General features: G+C 36.3%; 1 long non-coding RNA gene across 3 annotated transcripts; it reads left to right on the top strand.

Moving 5' to 3' along the window:
• The first annotated feature begins 1306 nt into the window (after positions 1 to 1306).
• Positions 1307 to 19041, top strand: LOC147488214 (uncharacterized). Of its 3 annotated transcripts, XR_015201795.1 has the most exons (7): positions 1307 to 1444; positions 1542 to 1585; positions 2510 to 2596; positions 5273 to 5468; positions 5973 to 6045; positions 18481 to 18546; positions 18826 to 19041. It is a non-coding gene; the product is annotated as an uncharacterized LOC147488214 (long non-coding RNA). The 3 variants fall into 3 exon arrangements; XR_015201796.1 differs by lacking the exon at positions 18481 to 18546; XR_015201794.1 differs by lacking the exons at positions 5973 to 6045; positions 18481 to 18546; positions 18826 to 19041 and having other exon boundaries at positions 5273 to 5848.
• Positions 19042 to 20282: the final 1241 nt, after the last annotated feature.

Below are 20282 nucleotides of genomic sequence, written 5' to 3'. Positions count from 1 at the left end.
GCTATGCACATTGCTGCAAATCCAGTGTTTCATGAGAGAACTAAGCATATTGAAGTTGATTGTCATTTTGTGTGTGAAAATGTGCAGTCTAACATTGTCACTACCTCCTTTGTTCGAAGTGACCAATAGCTGGTAGACATTTTTACCAAGGGACTTTCAGCTTTTAAGTTCCATGATATTCTCTCAAAGTTGGGTTCGCTGGATATCTTCGCACCAACTTGAGGGGGAGTGTGGGAGAAGTAAGAGAAGGCACGAGTCGCGCCCTTGGCCAAGCAAAGTCGAGAGTGGGGCACGCTCAATCGCCTGGAGGTTCGTCAAGGCAAGAGCTCTGGTCGCGCCTTGAGCAAGACTAATTTGAGCGCGGGGCACGCCCTAGTCGGTTTTGACAGAGATTTGTTAGATTCGTAGGTGTTCTATAAAGGAAAGTCTCCAATCCTTTTAGAAACCATAGACACGAATATGCACTCATGTTATGCTATATAAACAACTCTGTAACACAAACCTAAATCAACCAAGCAATAAAACCTTTCTTCTTCCATGGACGTAGGTCGCCGCATTGGCACCGAACCACTATAAATCATTGTGTTTTGTCTCTTTAATTAGGTGTTAAATTCTACATTATCCAACACATATGATAACCCTAAACTATGGAGAGGCATAAGCTAGATCCTAATTTTCATAGTTCAATAACATCACACGGAGCCATTGTGAGTAATTTCTTAAGTTTAATATATACATTCTTGATTCCAAAAGGATCGGCAGAGCAAGAAAAAATAAATTGATGAACACGTACTATGGTTGATCTTTTCCCACCATCTTCTTAGTAAAAACCTTTCTTCCATGCTTGATCCCAAAAGGAGAAACCTCCGTGTCACATAAGTCAGACCCATGCCAAACATGCCTAGGTAAGTAACGTCGAAAGTAGAAATACTTTGACGATAAGTGTGATGCTTGAGATACACGTACATGTGCAAAACCTGGTCTCCAATCATCATCTCCTTGTGATTTGAGATATAAATAACAAATAGGTGACTCCACACATATACCAGACACGTAAAACTCATCAACTGTGCATGCTTGAAACGGCTTCTTTGGCACATCGTCAATATTTGCAGGTTGCAATGGATCCACTTGTCTCATGTGCTTGGAGTTAAGGTGACGTACAACGACATCGTTGGAATTCATGTCCCCGAATCTAATGCTAACATGGTTTGAAGTTTCTGCACCCTTCGTGCATGTGGTCTCTATTCTTACTGTATAGTTACAAACTTTCTGTATGCATAAAATAAATGAATCAGCACAAAAGTATTTGAGTTAGATAAGAACTTGTAGACATATATTTATGCTCACCTTAGCATTAACGTCTGGTGGGAGAACACTTATATTTTGATCGGCACATGCAATTTCGAAACCAACCAAGACGACCACGATCATATATAAAAAGGTGAGGCTTGATCCTTCCTTCATCCTGTACACTTCCTATATGTACTTGTTATTTCTTTCTGATATATATACCTTTTATCTTATTCGTTTCTTGTCAGACTAAAAAAGAAGTAGAAGCTTTTTGGATTGATTTAATTTCAAGGTCAGGGTATCTTTTATTAGATTAATTTTTCTGTTCAATTAAGCAAAGTATATGTGTTTAACTTGGTGTGATTTTTTAATTGGTTGTTTATTATGATACAATTAGCTGTTTTTGAGTAAAGAAGATTAACAAGTAAAGAACATAATCTTTTTTTTTTAAGATTGTATTAGAAAACCTGATTTATTGTCAGCCATTGTTTTAATGGAATACGAAATAAATTGATTGAATGGTAGTGACTCTTTATTAAAAATAATAATAAATGAAAAATGAAACACTAAATTAAACTGATATTTTGGTTCAATCAGTCAGACTGGGTTCAAAACAACATTCAATTGGAGATTTTTGACACAAGAAAACTAGAAAAGTTCTAAATTAACCTGGGGATTTGCTATTTGTGCTCGAATAATTGTTCTGTTGATGAAAAAGATACTCAGTCAGAATCAAATTATGCTTAAAATGTGTAGTCAGCATCAAATACCATTTGTCTTCCACTAATTGGAATTAGCCTAAGTTAACTAGATACAATGGTTACTAGTATTAGTTGGATTCAAAGTAGGGTGAGTATGGATGCTATTATGTTAATTATATACAATGGTTATTAGTAGCAAATTTACACCTTCGTGACTATTGAATAGAAAATCACTAGTCATTGTAGCTAGTTTGCAAAATCATCACAAGCAGGTGTTTAAATACTATTTGAGAGGACAGTAGCTCGGACGAGAACAGAAGCTCTTTTTGAGGTTGAGCTCAACTAACCTAATCGTCAATCGCTCATTTATACTGAAGTTCTGTTGATTTATGTAGCATTATCTGCTCTAGCTTCAAACATGTTCGGCATTGATTGCTTGATGGTCGCTTTTCCATCTTAAGAGCGGTACTGTTTTTGTTTGTGTTCAGGTAGATCTAAAGACATTTTTGTTTCAGGAAGAATGGATGTTCCACTGCCCTTGCATAAATTATCTCTGGCATCACAGAGTTCAGGTGCCAAATCCGATATGATGACGTAACTAGGTAAGTTTCGTTCTTTATTTTCAAGACACCTTTGTTATGTTTATAAGCTGGAACTTGTCAAAATTTCCTGGAGCCTCTTGCTATCTAACGGCATCTATCAAACAAAGACACGTTTTAGTATGCAAAAAAGGATGACCTCAATAGTCTTATGCTGACCTCGACAATCCTGTTTAAGTAAATTCACAATCTTCTTTTAACCAAGGACCAAAATATCGCCAATATATCCGATATATATCATTTTTTGGTACACCGATATTGATATTTTCGACATATATCTACCGAATATTGAATCCTTTTTTCCGATATATCGGAATTTCCGATTTAAAACTTTATATTGCCGATATAATCGATATATACGATATTTATGATATATATCGTTTGACTTTTTGACCATCTTTTAATATAAATCCGATATTTTCAATATATTTTCGATATATCTGATATTTTTGATATTTTAAATAGTTTGGACTGGTCACAAAAAAAATGGATATATCCGATATATATCGGTTTTTGGGTACACCGATATATTCACCGATATTGATATTTTGGTCCTTGTTTTTAACACATGAGATGTTGCGCAGTTTCTGACTCTGAATCTGTAGAAGATGGACTGGACCTTAAATAGATTGATATACATGGTCTTATAGGTCAAGAATGTTCTTCGTTTATGCTGAGTTTGCATATTCTAGTGCTATAAAGAGGATACTCTAAACGACTTTAGTTCTTGAGCCTTTCTACCAAATACATTTCTGTTTATAGCCCAGAGCCGAGAACCATGTCTCCTGACAAATAACGTATAATATAAATTTGGGCTACCGATTGTTTTGTTGAAGTATGTTTTCTTTTGATTTTAGGTTGGTATTTTTTTTGTGAGAGAGTTCGGGGTGTTTGTTTGTTTTAGGTTTTTTTTTTTAGGTTTTGTTTCTGGTCAGAAGAAGAATGCGGTTAGGTTAAGCTTAACGAAGGGTTGGGGTGTTTTTTTGATAATTATTAAAATAGCTCATGCGTAGAATTGAAATAACGGGCGTAGAATTCAAATAATCGGACGTAGTTTTATTTTATTTTTTTCCAACACACATCAAAAGACAATTTTGACTTATATTAAATTAGAAATGACACCAAATTCAGGGTTATTTCAGTAAGAAGACAAATAATACTTTTCAAGTAGGGACTATTTTAAAAACTTTGCCATGACATGGCTCACTATGAGCTTATAGCCCAGAGGCTCTAGTTTCTGAGTGGTCTCGAGTTCAACTCCTGTCAAGTGAAGATGTCTAGTCCTTCTACCTGTGCATTTCCATTCCTGCCGGCCAGGTGAAAATGTCTAGTCCTTCTACCTGTGTCCCACTGAAAGAGAGTGTTGACATCAGTGTTATCAGACCTGACCTGGCCCGATAGTTTGACCTGATGAACCGGGTTGGGTCACATAGTAGATCGTTTAAGCAGTTGACCCAGTCCAAACCCGGTTAACTCGTACGGTTTCGCCGGTCCATAATTAACTTTAGAAATTATAAAATTTTAAGTTGTTGTTACTAAGGCTCAACCTTGGGTGACTATTAAACAATCTAGGATCTCACATTTTAATTTTGTATAACCTGTATAGATTCGAACCTTGGTTTATTGGAAAATGAAATGGCTCTAAGACCACCTGGGCCACTAATGAAGTTGTGAAAATGTATGTACTAAGTGAATTATATAATATTTTTAACTTAAGTATTGACCCACTGGTCGAACCGGTGACCCAGTGACCCAGTTTCTTTGTCGGGTCAGTATCCGGGCTGGGTCTGATAACTATGGTTGACATATATGAGTACCCTCGAGCCTACTCTAATATATTAATAGAATTAACCATTCACATAAATTCGAACTTGTGAAGAAATTGGCAATTTAACAATCTAAGTTAAACTTAAGAGTATAAGATCAGAAGATCTTGACACTTTTTCCTAAAGGAAAATTTTCTGTGGCCTATACAAAGGTTATTACAAGCTCAAACACTAGTCAAAACATATGGTGGGCAAAGAATATTTGGTGTCATATTGTACACCCTAGGTTGACTGTAACAGTATGGAAATATTGTCAAAGTAGAGTACCAATAGGCACTATGGTACACAGGGCTAGTTGATTTGGCTTCAACGTGTTACTTTTTTGGTGAGATGGAGGAAGACTTGCAGCTAGGGCTGTCAATGGGTTTCGATAATCCGATAACCGATCCGAACCAAACCGATAAAAAACGGTTTGGGTTTTGATAATTTAGTTTGCCCTCTATTGACCCGAAACCGGACCGAACCGAACCGATAAGATATTGGTTTGGTTTTGGGTTTGCCCTCCACCGAACTGATATGAACCCGAACCGATAAGATAGCATTTTAGTAATATTTATGATTAATTTTGTATATGTTTATCAATTGTGTAGTTAAAATTAATTAATTTAATTTAAAATTTAATTGATTTTATAGTTTTTGGTTCGGGTCGGTTTGGGTTCGGTTTCGGATTAAACGTAATATTATTGGTTCGGTTTGGTTTCGGGTTCCTAATTTTCTTATCGGTTTGGGTTCGGATTTTCCAAAACCCGATCCAAACCGATCCATTAACAGTCCTACCTGCAGCACTTGATTTAAAATCGTAAGATCACTCACGGTATTTGGTCATGTGTCTCTAAACTTTTCTCATTTCAAGGTAACTTCAACAGAAGCTGGAGTGCAGGGCTATTGTGGAAGAAATGGAGTGGGAAGTAAGACAAGGTTGGGTCAAAATATGGATCAAATCCCATTCTACTCCAGCATTCCAAATTTTTGGGAATAATGACTTATTATCTCAACATGCAGGTGCCAACTAGCAAAGTCAATATAATTTTTGGATAATGATATTAGAGGTCTGAGACTCAAACCCCGCTAGCATCAAAGAGTTACTTATCTTATTTAAAATAGGTTTGCCAGAAAATACAAACAAATAAATATGGAGGGAGTTGAATTTTGCACCTGATTGCATGGTCAACTCTAGTGTTAGATTATGACCAAATGTCATGGAATATTTTGTTGGTACGCCTCCATTTTAATATAAGGGGGAGGACCCAATAAGTTATATTTCAGGTTTCAAAATATGTAGCCCATATTGTTTGTCTGAGTCCCACACGGAGTGTCTACTACACTTTGTAATTTTGACTTTTTTCCTTTGCATGATACTTACACTTGGAGAACTAAAAAGAAATAAGAAAAAAAAATGGTGTGAATTGAACACAGAGCTCTGATTTAACCATGTTGTTCACTTTATTATACTGTATTATTGGCCTATCAGTATTTGTTATTGTAGTGGGGGGATCACATTTTCTTTGAATGGCACGTTAGATATACGATTTACATGTATCTTGGTATACCAGGGCCAGATATTTGTTGTTCTAGTAGCAACTGGAAGCTTCAATCCTCCAACATATATGCACTTACGAATGTTTGGTAAGACATTTTCCTATTATCATCTCCTAGTTATCTTTAGAGAAATAGAATCTGCACAAGAATCTTATTCTGCTATAATAATTCATATAGTCCTTTCTTAACATATGATGTTCTAAGCCACTTCTGGTATCTTTAGATCATATTATATACAGATTTCAGTTAATATTACCCTCAGTAATACTTGTATGAACTTTTAGGCCAATATAAAGAAATAAAATCACCTTCATTATTCTGACCGATATCGACCCTTTGTATTTCCTCTATTGTTTTGCTTGGAACTATCTGTATCTCTCTTTTCAAGCAAAACAATGGAGGAAGTACAAAGGGTCGATATCGGTCAGAATAATGAAGGTTGTTTCACTTTTATCGGTACAGAAATGAGTACATCTGTTCGAAAAGATTTGGTGGATTTCTTACAAAGTAATAAAGATGTATTCGCTGGGTCGATGGCAGATTTGCCAGGCATTGATCCTCTTATATGTTCTCATAAGTTGAATATGTGAGAAGGAGCAGTTCCAGTGCATCAGAAGCATAGGAGAGTCAGACCGATATATGCAAATGCAGTACAAAATGAAATAGAGAAGATATTAGAATGTGGAATCATCAAAGAGATTGATAATTCAGAATGGGTCGCAAATATTTTTGTGGTCCCAAAGAAGAATGGTAAGGTTAGAATATGTGTCGATTTCACAGATGTTAACAAAGAGTGTCCGAAGGATTATTATCCAATGCCAAGAATTGATGAGCTGGTGGATAGAACATCTGGGTTTGAATTGTTGAGTTTTTGCGATGGTCATTCAGGATATTTTCAAGTTATTATGTCAGTATTAGATCAACTAAATACAGCATTCGTTGGTGAAGGGGGTCTTTATTGTTTCATCAGAATGTCATTTGGTTTGAAAAATGCAGGAGCAACGTATCAGCGTTTGGTGGAGAAAATGTTCAAACATTTGATTAAGCATATTATGGAAGTATATAATGATGATATGGTTATCAAATCAAAAAAGGCGAGTGATCATGTTAAAGACTTAGATACGGTGTTTCGAATTTTTCGACAGTTCAACATGAAGTTGAATCCCGAAAAATGTACATTTGGGGTAAGTTCTGGGAAATTCCTTGGATATATCGTCACAAAGCGAGGTATTGATGTTAATTCAGACCAGATTCGAGCGATACAGCAGATGCCTTCGCCAAGTACTAGGAAGCAAATCCAAAAGCTTACAGGCAGAATTGCAGCCTTGAATAGGTTTATATCTCAGACTTTTGATAGATGAAAACCTTTGTTCAAATTATTGAAGAAGAATACAAAATTCATATGCGATGAAGAGTGTGAAATGGCTTTCTCTGAATTAAAAAAGTATCTTCAAGAAGTACCAACTTTAATTAAGCCATAAGAAGGTGACACTTTACTCTTATATCTTGTTGTATCGGATTTCGCCATTAGTTTGGTACTCGTCAAGATAGAAGAAGGAGCTGAGCGACCAATTTATTTTCAGTCTAAAACAATGCTCGAGACTGAAACTCGATATTCAATGTTGGAAAAATATGCATTAGCTCTTCTTTATTCTACTCAAAGATTGAAGCCTTATTTCCAATCACACTCAATAGTGGTGATGACAAATCTTCCTCTGAAGCAGACTTTAGCTAAGACAGCTAAATCAGGCAGAATGGCGAAATAGTCAGTTCTTATTGATGAGTATGGAATTGAATATATAAATAGAGTGTCGAAAAAAAGCCAAGTTTTGGCGGACTTTTTAGCAGATTTTCCTGCTGAAGATGAAGATTATTGGAAGGCTGAAGAAGATAGTATTACATTCTTATATGAGCCTGATAATGTGACGGATGAAAATGATCCATGGATGGGCTCAAATGGGTGGAGGCTATTTGTAGATGGATTATCAGGGCAAAAAAGGTGTGGTATCGGCGCTGTGCTAATAACCCCAGAAAACCAAAGATGGAGTCAGCAGTTACTTTGGGTTTTCACGCTTCCAACAATGAAGTTGAATATGAGGCTCTAATAACAGGTTTGGAGATGGCTAAATCGCTAAATATCAAAGACTTATCGGTTTTCAGTGATTCTCAGTTAGTGATAAGTCAGATCAATGGAGGTTATGTAGCAAAATGCGATAACATGATCGATTATTTGAACTTTGTTAGATTACAACTCAAGGATTTAAAGAAAAGTAAGTTTCAGCACCTTGATAGGGGTGAAAACCGACATACTAATGCTTTGGCATACATAGCAGCTATGCTTGAAAATGAGGAAGGACGTTTGTTGCATATAGGTGTTCAGCAAACCCCAAGTATCGATATAAAACATTTGGAGGTGATGGAAATAGATACGCTGGGGGCGTCATGGTTAAGCAGCTATGTGTTGTTTTTGTCTGAGGGGAAAGTGCCAGAAGATAAAAATGAGGCTAGAAGGGTAAAAGCAGGAGCAGAAAGATATCTACTAATTAACGACCAATTGTATCGAAAGAATCCAAGAGGTCCATATTTAAAATGTATATCGGCAGCCGAGGCTATACAAATTATTGCATAAATGCATGAAGGGGAATGTGGGAATCATTCGGCAAGAAGATCGTTGGCAAATAAGATAGTAAGACAGGGATATTTCTGGCCACAAATGCGACGAGACTGTCTTCGATATGCAAAAAAATGTATCCAGTGTCAGAAGCATGGACATGCCATTCATGTTCCAGCAGAAGAGTTACATTGTGTATCGAACCCATGGCCGTTTGCTTTATGGGAAATAGACATTGTTGGTCCACTAATACCTAGAAAGGGGAAGAAAAGATTCATGCTAGCAGTAACGGACTACTTCACTAAATGGGTAGAAGTTATAGCCTTGCAACACGTCAAAGAACAAGATATCATCGGTTTCCTATTTGAATGAGTGGTTTGTAGATATGGATTACCATATGCTATTATATTGGATAATGGCCCTCAATTTATCGGAGGAAAAGTAAAAGAGTTGCTAGAGTCATATAGGATCAAGCATTTTACATCGACACCTTATTACGCTCAGGGCAATGGGCAAGCTGAAGCAACAAATAAGACCATCATGGATAATATTAAAAAGAAGCTCGAGGACAAGAAGAGTTTGTGGGTAGATGAGCTAAACAGCGTGTTATGGGCATACATGACAACTCCGAGAGTAGCCACAATAATTTGTAAAACAGAGATAAAACACAAATATGTATGAACAATAATTGTTCATAGCAAAAAGCAAAATCAAAACCTAAAGTTCAATTAAGAAAAAATTCATCGTCAAATGTATTTACAACTACTATGAACGTTCATAGTTGTTTGTGTATGAACAATGATTGTTTATACAACAAATATGTATGAACAATAATTGTTCATAACAAAAATCAAAATCAAAACTTAAAGTTTAATTAAGAAAAGTACATAAAACAACATTTTCAAAACAAACATGATATAAAAACTATATCATTGCTATAAACAAATTATAACTCAAAAATCACAGATCTGATCTAAAATATGAATAAACAAAACATGATATAAAAACTAATGTTTTTAGACTTCATTACAACACATAATATCATTGCTATAAACAATAGATGATTTCAAAACAAAATCAAATGAAGATTTCAAAATACTATAAACATATAGGTTATAAATACAAAGTTTGAATAAGAATCTTTTTAGACGGCAAGAAGAAGAAGCTATGGATTGAAACCTTCAGTTGAGGAACCCACTCGATTTTCAATTGAGGCAGAAGAAGTAATCGATTGAAACCAGAACGCGTTGTTTATTTCTAATTTTGAAAACATCTTCGATTTATATATTAACACGCAAAAAGGTAAAAGTGGTATCTAATAAAATTATAATGGACTTAGCCAACTCAATTTGTCTTTGAGGGTTATTAAAATAGAAAAACTGGATCCGTGAGTTGTTTCGACATGGAAAATGAATTTGAGCCTGATTATCACAAAACACTGTTCTCTAGAGTTGTTTTGAATTGTTTGGCCCAATTTCTTGCTATTATTATAGGTAAAAGAGGATAGCAAAGTCTGGCTGCAATAACCTACAGATACAATGAAATAGGGGGGAAATATAAGGAAACTGCCAGCTCCGAAACCTCAAGAGGCAAAAGTGCTCAACCAAGACCCTTATGAGTTTATTGAAAACTTTTATACGTTTAAGACCCACATACCCTCTTTCCGTATGCGTCATTCACAGGTGACATATAGCCTCAAATACATATTTTAAGTTTCACGCCAAAAGAAAACCTAAAGTAAGACTAAATCATGTTACATATTACCAAAGACATTTTAAATATAGAATGAGATTAGTGTTTATCATGACAAGTTGTCAAGGTTCAAAGAAATTAACAAAGACATTTCATGCTCATAAGTAACAAATAAGGGAAAGATGAAGATCTGATTTATACAGCGTCATCATGATTAAAGACCATAGATCACTTGATGTCTTCCACATTAGAAGGTCACACAGATAACTGACTCGAAAAAAATTCAAACATTATAGGTGCACATAAAATTACTCTATATCATAATATAGCGGATGCTAATTGGAGGTGATTTGGTGCACTTGTGTGCATATGGGATATGGACGTGACGCCTAGGTAACAATCATGAACGGGTTGATTGTGAGACACTACAGTTGTTGTGCGCAACAACCAGACTTGAAACCCACATAATTGTGAAAAGAATCACAAAAGAAACCCTACAATTAATTGAACAAACGCACACAAAGAGAAATTATGAATTGGCTGGCCTACAACTCAATATAATGAATATATGGACTAAAGGAATTATGAATTTAGAAGCTAGCCTTTTGATTCAAATTTAGAAACTACAATACCTAATATTTGGAATTAAAATGAAGCCTAAAAATAATTTATGCTAAAAGCACCAAATTAACAACCAGACAATATTCTAAAAATCCGTAAATAATACAAAAACCAATATGGACTAAAACCAAGGGTTTAGGATCCTAGAATGCATCATGATTGGCTAACATTCTAAAGGACAAATTGATGTTTAACATTTTAACACCTGTTTAATTTCGTAGTATGAAGTAGGAGCGGCCAAAGTCGAGTTCCTGACTGAAAAAATTATAGTTAGCCCTGATAAGTTTGTTGTATCTCAATATAGTAATATACTAATATTCATCAATATTCATCAGATTCCACTTGTTAACTGTTGTGAATAACTAAAGCGGAAACAATGTTATTCATTCCAAATAGATCAACCCTACACAAAGATTAATCATTCTTTCAAGACAAGACTTCAACACCCTCCAAATACTATCCCAACACTTCTCAATATCAACTAACAAGCATATAAAGTAAAGAGACTAACGTAAAAGAGAACAAACCACAAGACACGGATATAATGTGATTAGACAATATGCCTACGTCCACCAGCGAGTTCCAAACTTTATTAGATGCACAAAGTAACATATTACAAGAGCTCTCAATTCACTCACAAAGAATGAACACTCAAAACACTCACTTAGAATATACTCTTACAATTTCTGTCTCTATTCTAGTATTGGTTAGGTTAAGTTCTTCAGGAAAAAAAAATTATGTTTTAATACTGTACCGAAAAAAATTGGTGTGTCTGAGAATGCAGTGGAGCGCGTGCGTGCCTTGCCTTAGGCATAGGTGAGCGCGGGCGCGCCCAAAAGTCCAGTAACTTTTTCCTTCACTCAACCCAAAAATTTGACTAAGTACAAATCTTCCGAGGAGCGCGTGCGCGTTGTACTCCAAGCCAACTAGGGTGCGGGTCACGCCTTAAAAAGAAAAAACAGACCCTTTTTCTCTACATTAACAATACCGCACACTAAATTACCTGCTCAGGTTTTTCAAATAATCCTTGGAGCTTCAAAAGAAAGAACATCTATTATTTATTTGTACAGTTTTCTTGCTTTACCCCCCCCCCCCCCCAGAACTTAGGCCAATTAGCTTTATCCCTCTAGTTCTTTTATCTAGAGGTTTACCCTCCTAGAACCTAGGCCAATTAGCTTTACCCCCTAGTTCTTTCATCTAGAGGTTTACCCCTCCCCTTTAAGACCACAACACATCTAAGTCAACTGAGTTTGACCGTGATGTTTTTAGTCAAGGCAAATGAAAAGACTCTAATGCCCTTTTCTAGGTATAATTATATAAATATCCTGTGACTTTGGCAAATACAAAATTGGAATTCAAATCATCTAGGACACATGTCATGATTTTGGGAAGTCTATCCGACGGCTACCACTAATCCTTATCAAATGACATTCACACCCTTAACATTATGAAATTACATAATTAACCTCACGGTTGTTAAAAGCTACATGTATGTTAGGAGAAAATCAACCATGAAAGGGCAATGAAGTATTTTTATGTGGTAGTGGTGTATGGCTTGGAGAAGATAATGCTATAGTGATGGTAGTGATGGTGTATGGCTGTCGGATAGAGTTCACAAGATCATGACATGTGTCCTAGATGATTTGAATTCTAAGTTTGTCTTTGCCAAAGTCACAGGGTATTTATGTAATTATACCTAGAAAAGGGCATTAGAGTCTTTTCATTTATCTTGACCAAAAACATTACAGTCAAACTCAGTTGACTTGAATGTGTTGTGGTCTTGGGAGGGTAAACCTCTAGATGAAAGAACTAAGGGCTGAGGCGGTAAAACTAATTGGCCTAAGTTCTGAAGGTAAACCTCTAGATGAAAGAACCGGGGATAAAACTAATTGGGGGGGGGGGGTTAAACTAGAAAACTATTAAAAGGGCAAAGGGCAATGAAGTATTTCTACATGCATTGACCAAAAAGATAACAGTTGACTTGGATGTGGTGTGATCTTGGGGGTGTAAACCTCTAAATGAAAGAACTTTGGGGGGGGGGGGGGGGGGGGTAAAGCTAATTGGCCAGAGGATTCAATTCAATTCAGTGTATATCTTGATTGAATTCTAAAGAGATTATAATTGTTTATATAGAGTTTACAAAATAGGAAACAACACAATTCAGTGGCTTGAGAAACACGGGGCGCGGGTCGCGCTCAATCTACTGGACATCCCGAACGTCTGATCGAGCACAGGTCATGCTCTATACACACTATATTTAGGTCGCGCCCTATACACAGAAAGCAGAATACAGCTGAACTAGATTATGTGCAAACGGAAAATGAATAACCTTGTCAACTGAGTTGTCAAACACCTTGTGAGATACACCTTTGGTAAGAACATCAGCTAATTGCTCCTCAGAGGTTACAAACGGAAAATGAATAACCTTCCTGTCAAGATTTTCTTTAATAAAATGACGATAAACTGCCACATGCTTTGTCCTATCATGCTGAACTAGATTATGTGCAATTTGAATGGCGGTTTTATTATCACAATGTAAATCCATAGGCTTTTGAAGTTCGAAGCCCAATTCCCTCAAGACAGTACGAATCTATAACATTTCACATACTCCTTGTGCCATACCTCGAAATTCAGCTTCTGCACTCGATCTAGCAACAACTTTCTGCTTCTTACTACACCACGTGACAAGATTTCCACCGACAAAAGTTAAATATCCTGATGTAGACCGTCTATCAGTTTTATCACCAGCCCAATCTGCATCTGTGTATCCAACAATATCCAATGCATCATACTTTCCAAATAGTAAACCTTTGTCAGGTGCTTTTTTCAAATACTTCAGTATACGAAAGACTGCATCCATATGTTCTTCACTAGGACAATGCATAAATTGACTAACCACACTCACAGCATAAGCAATATTAGGTCTAGTATGAGATAGATAGATTAACCTTCCTACAAGACGTTGATACCTGCTTTTATCAGTAGGAACTTGGTCAGAATGAATGGCGAGTCCGTGATTCATTTCAATGGGTGTCTCCATCGGTTTGCAATCCAACATCCCGATTTCAGCAAGCAAATCAAGGACATACTTCCTCTGTGAGAGTGAAATCCCCTTTTTAGACCTTGCAACTTCAATACCCAGAAAATACTTCAGTTGTCCTAGATCCTTCATTTCAAATTCCTTCGACAAATACTTCTACAATTCATTTATTTCCTTCGGATCATCTCCTGTAACGATCATATCATCAATATACACAATTAGAGCTGTAATCTTACCATCCTTGTGTTTGATAAACAGGGTATGGTCAGAATTGCTTTGTTTGTACCCAAAAACTTTTATTGACTGTGTAAGTCTTCCAAACCAAGCTCTTGGAGACTGTTTCAGGTCATACAAAGCCTTCTTCAGTTTACACACCTTCCCAACATCTTTGGGATGGTTCTTCACACCTGGAGGCATATCTATGTATACTTCCTCCTCCAAGTTCCCATTCAGGAATGCATTCTTCATACGTAGCAGCTATGCTTGAAAATGAGGAAGGACGTCTGTTGCATATAGGTGTTCAGCAAATCCTAAGTATTGATATAAAACATTCGAAGGTGATGGAAATAGATACGCTGGGGGCGTCATGGTTAAGCAGCTATGTGTTGTTTTTGTCTGAGGGGAAAGTGCCAGAAGATAAAAATAAGGCTAGAAGGGTAAAACCAGGAGCAGAAAGATATCTACTAATTGACAACCAATTGTATTGGAAGAATCCAGGAGGTCCACATTTAAAATGTATATCGGCAGCCGAGGCTATACAAATTATTGCAGAAATGCATGAAGGGGAATATGGGAATCATTCGGCAAGAAGATCGTTGGCAAATAAGATAGTAAGATAGGGATATTTCTGGCCACAAATGCGATGAGACTGTCTTCGATATGCAAAAAAACGTATCTAGTGTCAGAAGCATGGACATGCCATTCATATTCCAGCAGAAGAGTTACATTGTGTATCGAACCCATGAACGTTTGCTTTATGGGGAATGGACATTGTTGGTCCACTAATACCTAGAAAGGGGAAGAAAAGATACATGCTAGCGGTAACGGACTACTTCACTAAATGAGTAGAAGTTATAGCCTTGCAACACGTCAAAGAACAAGATAACATCGGTTTCCTATATGAACGAGTGGTTTGTAGATATGGATTACCATATGCTATTATATTGGATAATGGCCCTCAATTTATCGAAGGAAAAGTAAAAGAGTTGCTAGAGTCATATAGGATCAAGCATTTTACATCGGCACCTTATTACGCTCAGGGCAATGGGCAAGCTGAAGCAACAAATAAGACCATCATGGATAATATTAAAAAGAAGCTCAAGGACAAGAAGAGTTTGTGGGTAGATGAGCTAAATAATGTGTTATGGGCATACAGGACAACTCCGAGAGTAGCCACGGGGGAATCGCCATTTACTCTAGCTTATGGTATGGAAGCGGTTACTCCAGCGAAGATGGTAGTATCGACATCAAGGACAATGATGGTAGAAAAGGGTTTGAATAACCAAGGAATGCATGTAGAAGTCTTAAACTTGGAAGAAAAAAGAGAACAAGCAGGAATGAGGCTTGATTCTTATCATAAACAGCTCAGGAAAGCATTCAACAAGAGAGTTAAAGAAAGAAGTTTCCAAGAAGGTGATTTGGTATTGAAAAAAGTCACGCAAGTAACAAAAGAAAAGGGAGTTGGAAAGTTGTCAGCGAATTGGGAAGGTCCATACATTGTCCATAAGGTGGGAATAAATGGAGCATATTATCTGAAGAAAGCTGATGGTGAATTGCTAGCAAAGCCTCAGAATATCAATAATCAGAAAGTATTCTATCAATAATGTATTTTTCAAGTTTTACAAGGAAGTGAGGTATGTACAAAGATGGTTCAATTCAATAAAAAAGTTTAAATTCAAAATAAAAGTCGTTATCTTATGAATGTTGTTATTTTATGATAAAAAGTCCTGGTATCAGGCATATCGTCAAAAGTCCTGATATAAAAAACTGTGGGAGATATCAGGCATAAAAAGTTCTGCTATCAACAAAAATATTGATATCAGACATATCATCAAAAGTCCTGATATCAAAAACCGTAGCAGATATCAGGCATAAGAAGTCCTGCTATCGAAAGAAATGTTGAAGGCATATCGTCAAAAGTCCTGATATCAAAAATCATGGCAGATATCAGGCATAAGAAGTCCTGCTATCGACAGAAATGTTGATATCAGGTATATCGTCAAAAGTCCTGATATCAAAAATCGTGGCAGATATCAGACATAAAATGTCCTGGTGTCGACAGCAATGTTGATATCAAGCATAAGAAAGTCCTGGTATCAACAGACGTGTTAGTATCAGGCATATTATAACACCCCATCTTTTTATTTTATTTTCCTAGTATAATAATAATAATAATAATAGATCAAACAAAAGATATGATAACTATCAGTTAAGGATAAAAGCCCCGTAGGTAAATAGATAAGTTTCCTCCTTGTTTTTCAGTGAGGTTTTAAAAACTAAAAAAATGGATTCTCACGTAGAGTTTTTGAGGGAAAAATACAGCGAGAGTTTTATACAGGGAAAAAAAAAAAAAAAGGTTTTACTGAAAGAAGAAAATGAAGAGTTTTTCTGTTAGCTAGCTGATAGTCGGAGCGCGCTACAGGTGAGTAGATATTTTACATTTTTATTTCTCGTTAAATACATGTTTTTACTGTTCAAACTGTTCACTTGATACTCTATTCAATACGGTATGTCGTAGTGCTAAGTTACATGTTAGATTTCGACTGAAGAACTAGTCTAGCCTCCGAAAGAAAAACTGGTTCAGATCCTTTGATAAACAAAATCGATTAATCAAGCCATTTAGAGTTTATGTAAATTACTTTGTATATCTAGGGATTTAATATGCGTCTTTGCGTTTTGGATTGATTGTGATTGTTGGATTATGGGTGATGTCGGGTTTTAGATTCGATGGTTACTGTTGGGTTGTATGGGGGAACTGTGGAGTTGTGTGGACTGTGCGTGGTGAACGTAGCCATTAATGGCGTTCAAACAAGAACCAAATCGTCATATTTTTATGTTGTTTAAATGAGTGTTTTGTATGACTTTGGCTGTGCGATTGTTGTTGGGTTGAGGTGGATTGTTGGTGGTGGATCGGGTGCTAGAGAAGGGATGAGTGAAGCTTTAGCAGAACATTAATGGCTTCGATTTGAGATTTTCGTAGTATAAGGGAATGGAGATTTTTGGGTATCGGCAGATTTGGTTTTTGAAAGGGAGTGGAACCGTGGGGTTCATAGTGGAGCTAGGTTGGTGGGTTGTGGTGGTAAATTGGTGGAAGTGGCGAGTTGGTGAGGGAGAGAGAGGGAGATGAATAGTGTGATTCTATTTTGTCTGTTGGGCTTGGGCCGAGATTAGTTTAGGTGGGCTTGATTGTTTTAATTTTGGAATTTCATTTTGGACTTAAGTGTTAGACTTTGGGCCTTAGTCTTTGGGCTTTTGGGTTAGAGGAGTTTAGGTCTGCTTGACTGCTGTTGACCTGGCTGATTGATTGCTTTGTTGACCCTTGGCAGGTTGACTTTGACTGTTGACCAGGGTTGACTTTGACCAATTGACCCAGTTTGACTTTTACCTCGGATTATGATTTGGGCTATTAGGATAGGTCTAGGGCTATTAGCATGCTTAGATTTAGGCTAAGACCTTACGATATATACGTGTACGTGTATTAACTACTATGTGATATTTCAGCCTTTTATGATATGCAACGTTATGACACTTAGACATCAATCTAATTAATAACGCGTAAACCAAAAATACATGAAACAAGATACTCCCTCGTTCTCTGAAATAATATATACAATAAAATACAATAATACGTAAACAAATTTACCGCACCCTTTTAAAACTCTCCACGCCTCAAGTTTTGGAAATGAGTTTTATGACTGATGATGTCATATGTTAGGTGGGCATTTATTGAATGTGTCATAAATGGCCCGTTAACGTTATAAATGGGTATTCATTGAATGTGCCATAAATGACCCGGGTATTCATTGAATGTGCCATGAATGACCAGATTGTTTGGACTGCCCTAGAGAGGAACTAAGGTATTCGCCTTGCGGGTTAGTTGTATTCCTTGAGTGTACGGGAATATAGGGTTGGGTATTCCTTGAATGTGGCGGGAATGACCCAGGGCATTCATTGAATGTGCCATGAATGGCCCGTTAGTGATATAATAGGTATTCCTTGAATGTGGCGGAAATGACCTAAGGTATTCATTGAATGTGCCATGAATGACTTGAGTTTTATGCCCTAAGAGGATGTGAAATATGTGTATATATGAAAGCCTAGAGATGGCTATGATATTGTGGTAATCGGTAGGAGAGAAAGGCACACAGAAATGTGTGATTTGGCAAATGTGTGGAGTGCAAATCGTGGAGTAGGTACTAAAGGGTGGGTGTATAAGGAAAAGAAATTGATTAATGGATAAGAGAAATTAATTTGATTATGCGAGTGTGCTTGACTTTACATTTGAATACCTATATGATATCTACATAGGTTATATAAAAGTTATAACTTTCTTTTGTAGGAAGGTAGGACTTAATAATATTTTGTACAAGGACGCGGTCATACCCTTATACAGCAGTGGATATCGGTACGTTTTAATTAAATTACTTAATTATTAAAATGAGTTATTATAACGAGTTAATAAAATGGAAGTCTTGCTTGGGAAGAAACTATGTCGGTTGAAATGACAGAACTACCTGTTTTCCAAGCTGAGAATGTTTAAGTTATGATATATTTAAAGTGTTAGTTGGATAAGTAAAGACTGGAAATACTTATATGTGGTTAGTCTACCCATACCATCAAATTCCATTTTGCTGACCCATGTTTGCTTTGTTTTGGCAACGTGGGTGTGTTCTTGGGAACATAGGTGGAAGGCAGTGGAACCGCGGCGTGTGATTTGGATTCTTTCCTGGAGCAGTCAGTTAGTTCTTTTATTAGGTATGATTCTTCTTGGAATGATGTAATAACGTAGTTTACATTTCAGCATGACATGAGAATAAGATATTGAAGACTTTTATTCTTAGAGCTGTTTGATATTCTGTTTGGACGAAAGATAGCTTAATAAAGTGATGGTGGAAAATTCTTGGGATTATTTTAATTTAAGTTGATTCTTTTTTGATGTGGGTTTTAGGTTTTTGGCATGTGGTGTATCTATCCCGTCATAGCCTGGGATTTTAGACAATAACATAGCGATGTTTGAGATATTTATATTTCAAATATTCACTATGTAATTGTTTAGAAATTCGAGCTGTGATACATATTGTCAAAAGTCCTGGTATCGACAGAAATGTTGATATCAGGCATAAGAAAGTCCTGGTATCAACAGACGTGGTGGTATCAGGCATATCATCTAAAGTCCTGATATCAAAAACCATAGCAGATATCAGGCATAAAAAGTCCTGAGATTGACAGAAATATTGATATTAGGCATATCGTCAAAAGTCCTGATATCAAAAACCGTGACAGATATCAGGCATAAAAAGTCATGAGATTGACAGAAATATTGATATCAGGCATATCGTCAAAAGTCCTGATATCAAAAAACCATGGCAGATATCAGGCATAAAAAGTCCTGAGATTGACAGAAGTGTCAGTCTCAGGCGTATTGCCAAAATCCAAGATAAAGCTAGAGAGCAAATAAGTTATGATACGATCTACAAGCAATGGTGCATGAAAGATCATTCAAAAGATAAAGGTATGTCGTTATGCTTTGTTTTCTATTGTAATAATGATTATTTGGTTCAAAGCATATCGAAAATTTCATTTTTTATTGATACAAGTCTAAGTATCGCCGTTACTCTCTTTTTGGTTGAGGGTATCGAAAATTTTATTTTCTATTGATACAAGTCTAAGTATCGCCAATACTCTCTTTTTGGTTGAGGGCATCGAAAATTTCATTTTTTTATTGATGCAAGTCTAAGTATCGCCGATACTCTTTTTTTGGTTGAGGGCATCGAAAATTTCATTTTTTTATTGATGCAAGTCTAAGTATCGCCGATACTCTCTTTTTGGTTGAGGATATCGAAAATTTCATTTTCTATTGATACAAGTCTAAGTATCGCCGATACTCTTTTTTTGTTGAGAGTATCGAAAATTTCATTTTCTATTGATACAAGTCTAAGTATCGCCGATACTCTCTTTTTGGTTGAGGGTATCGAAAATTTTATTTTCTATTGATACAAGTCTAAGTATCGCCGATACTCTTTTTTTGTTGAGAGTATCGAAAATTTCATTTTCTATTGATACAAGTCTAAGTATCACCGATACTCTCGTTTTGGTTGAGGGTATCGAAAATTTTATTTTTTATTGATACAAGTCTAAGTA

Source organism: Coptis chinensis, chromosome 7 (genome assembly GCF_015680905.1).
Source record: "Coptis chinensis isolate HL-2020 chromosome 7, ASM1568090v1, whole genome shotgun sequence".
Taxonomy (NCBI): domain Eukaryota; kingdom Viridiplantae; phylum Streptophyta; class Magnoliopsida; order Ranunculales; family Ranunculaceae; genus Coptis; species Coptis chinensis.
This window is presented reverse-complemented; position numbering and strand designations above follow the sequence as displayed.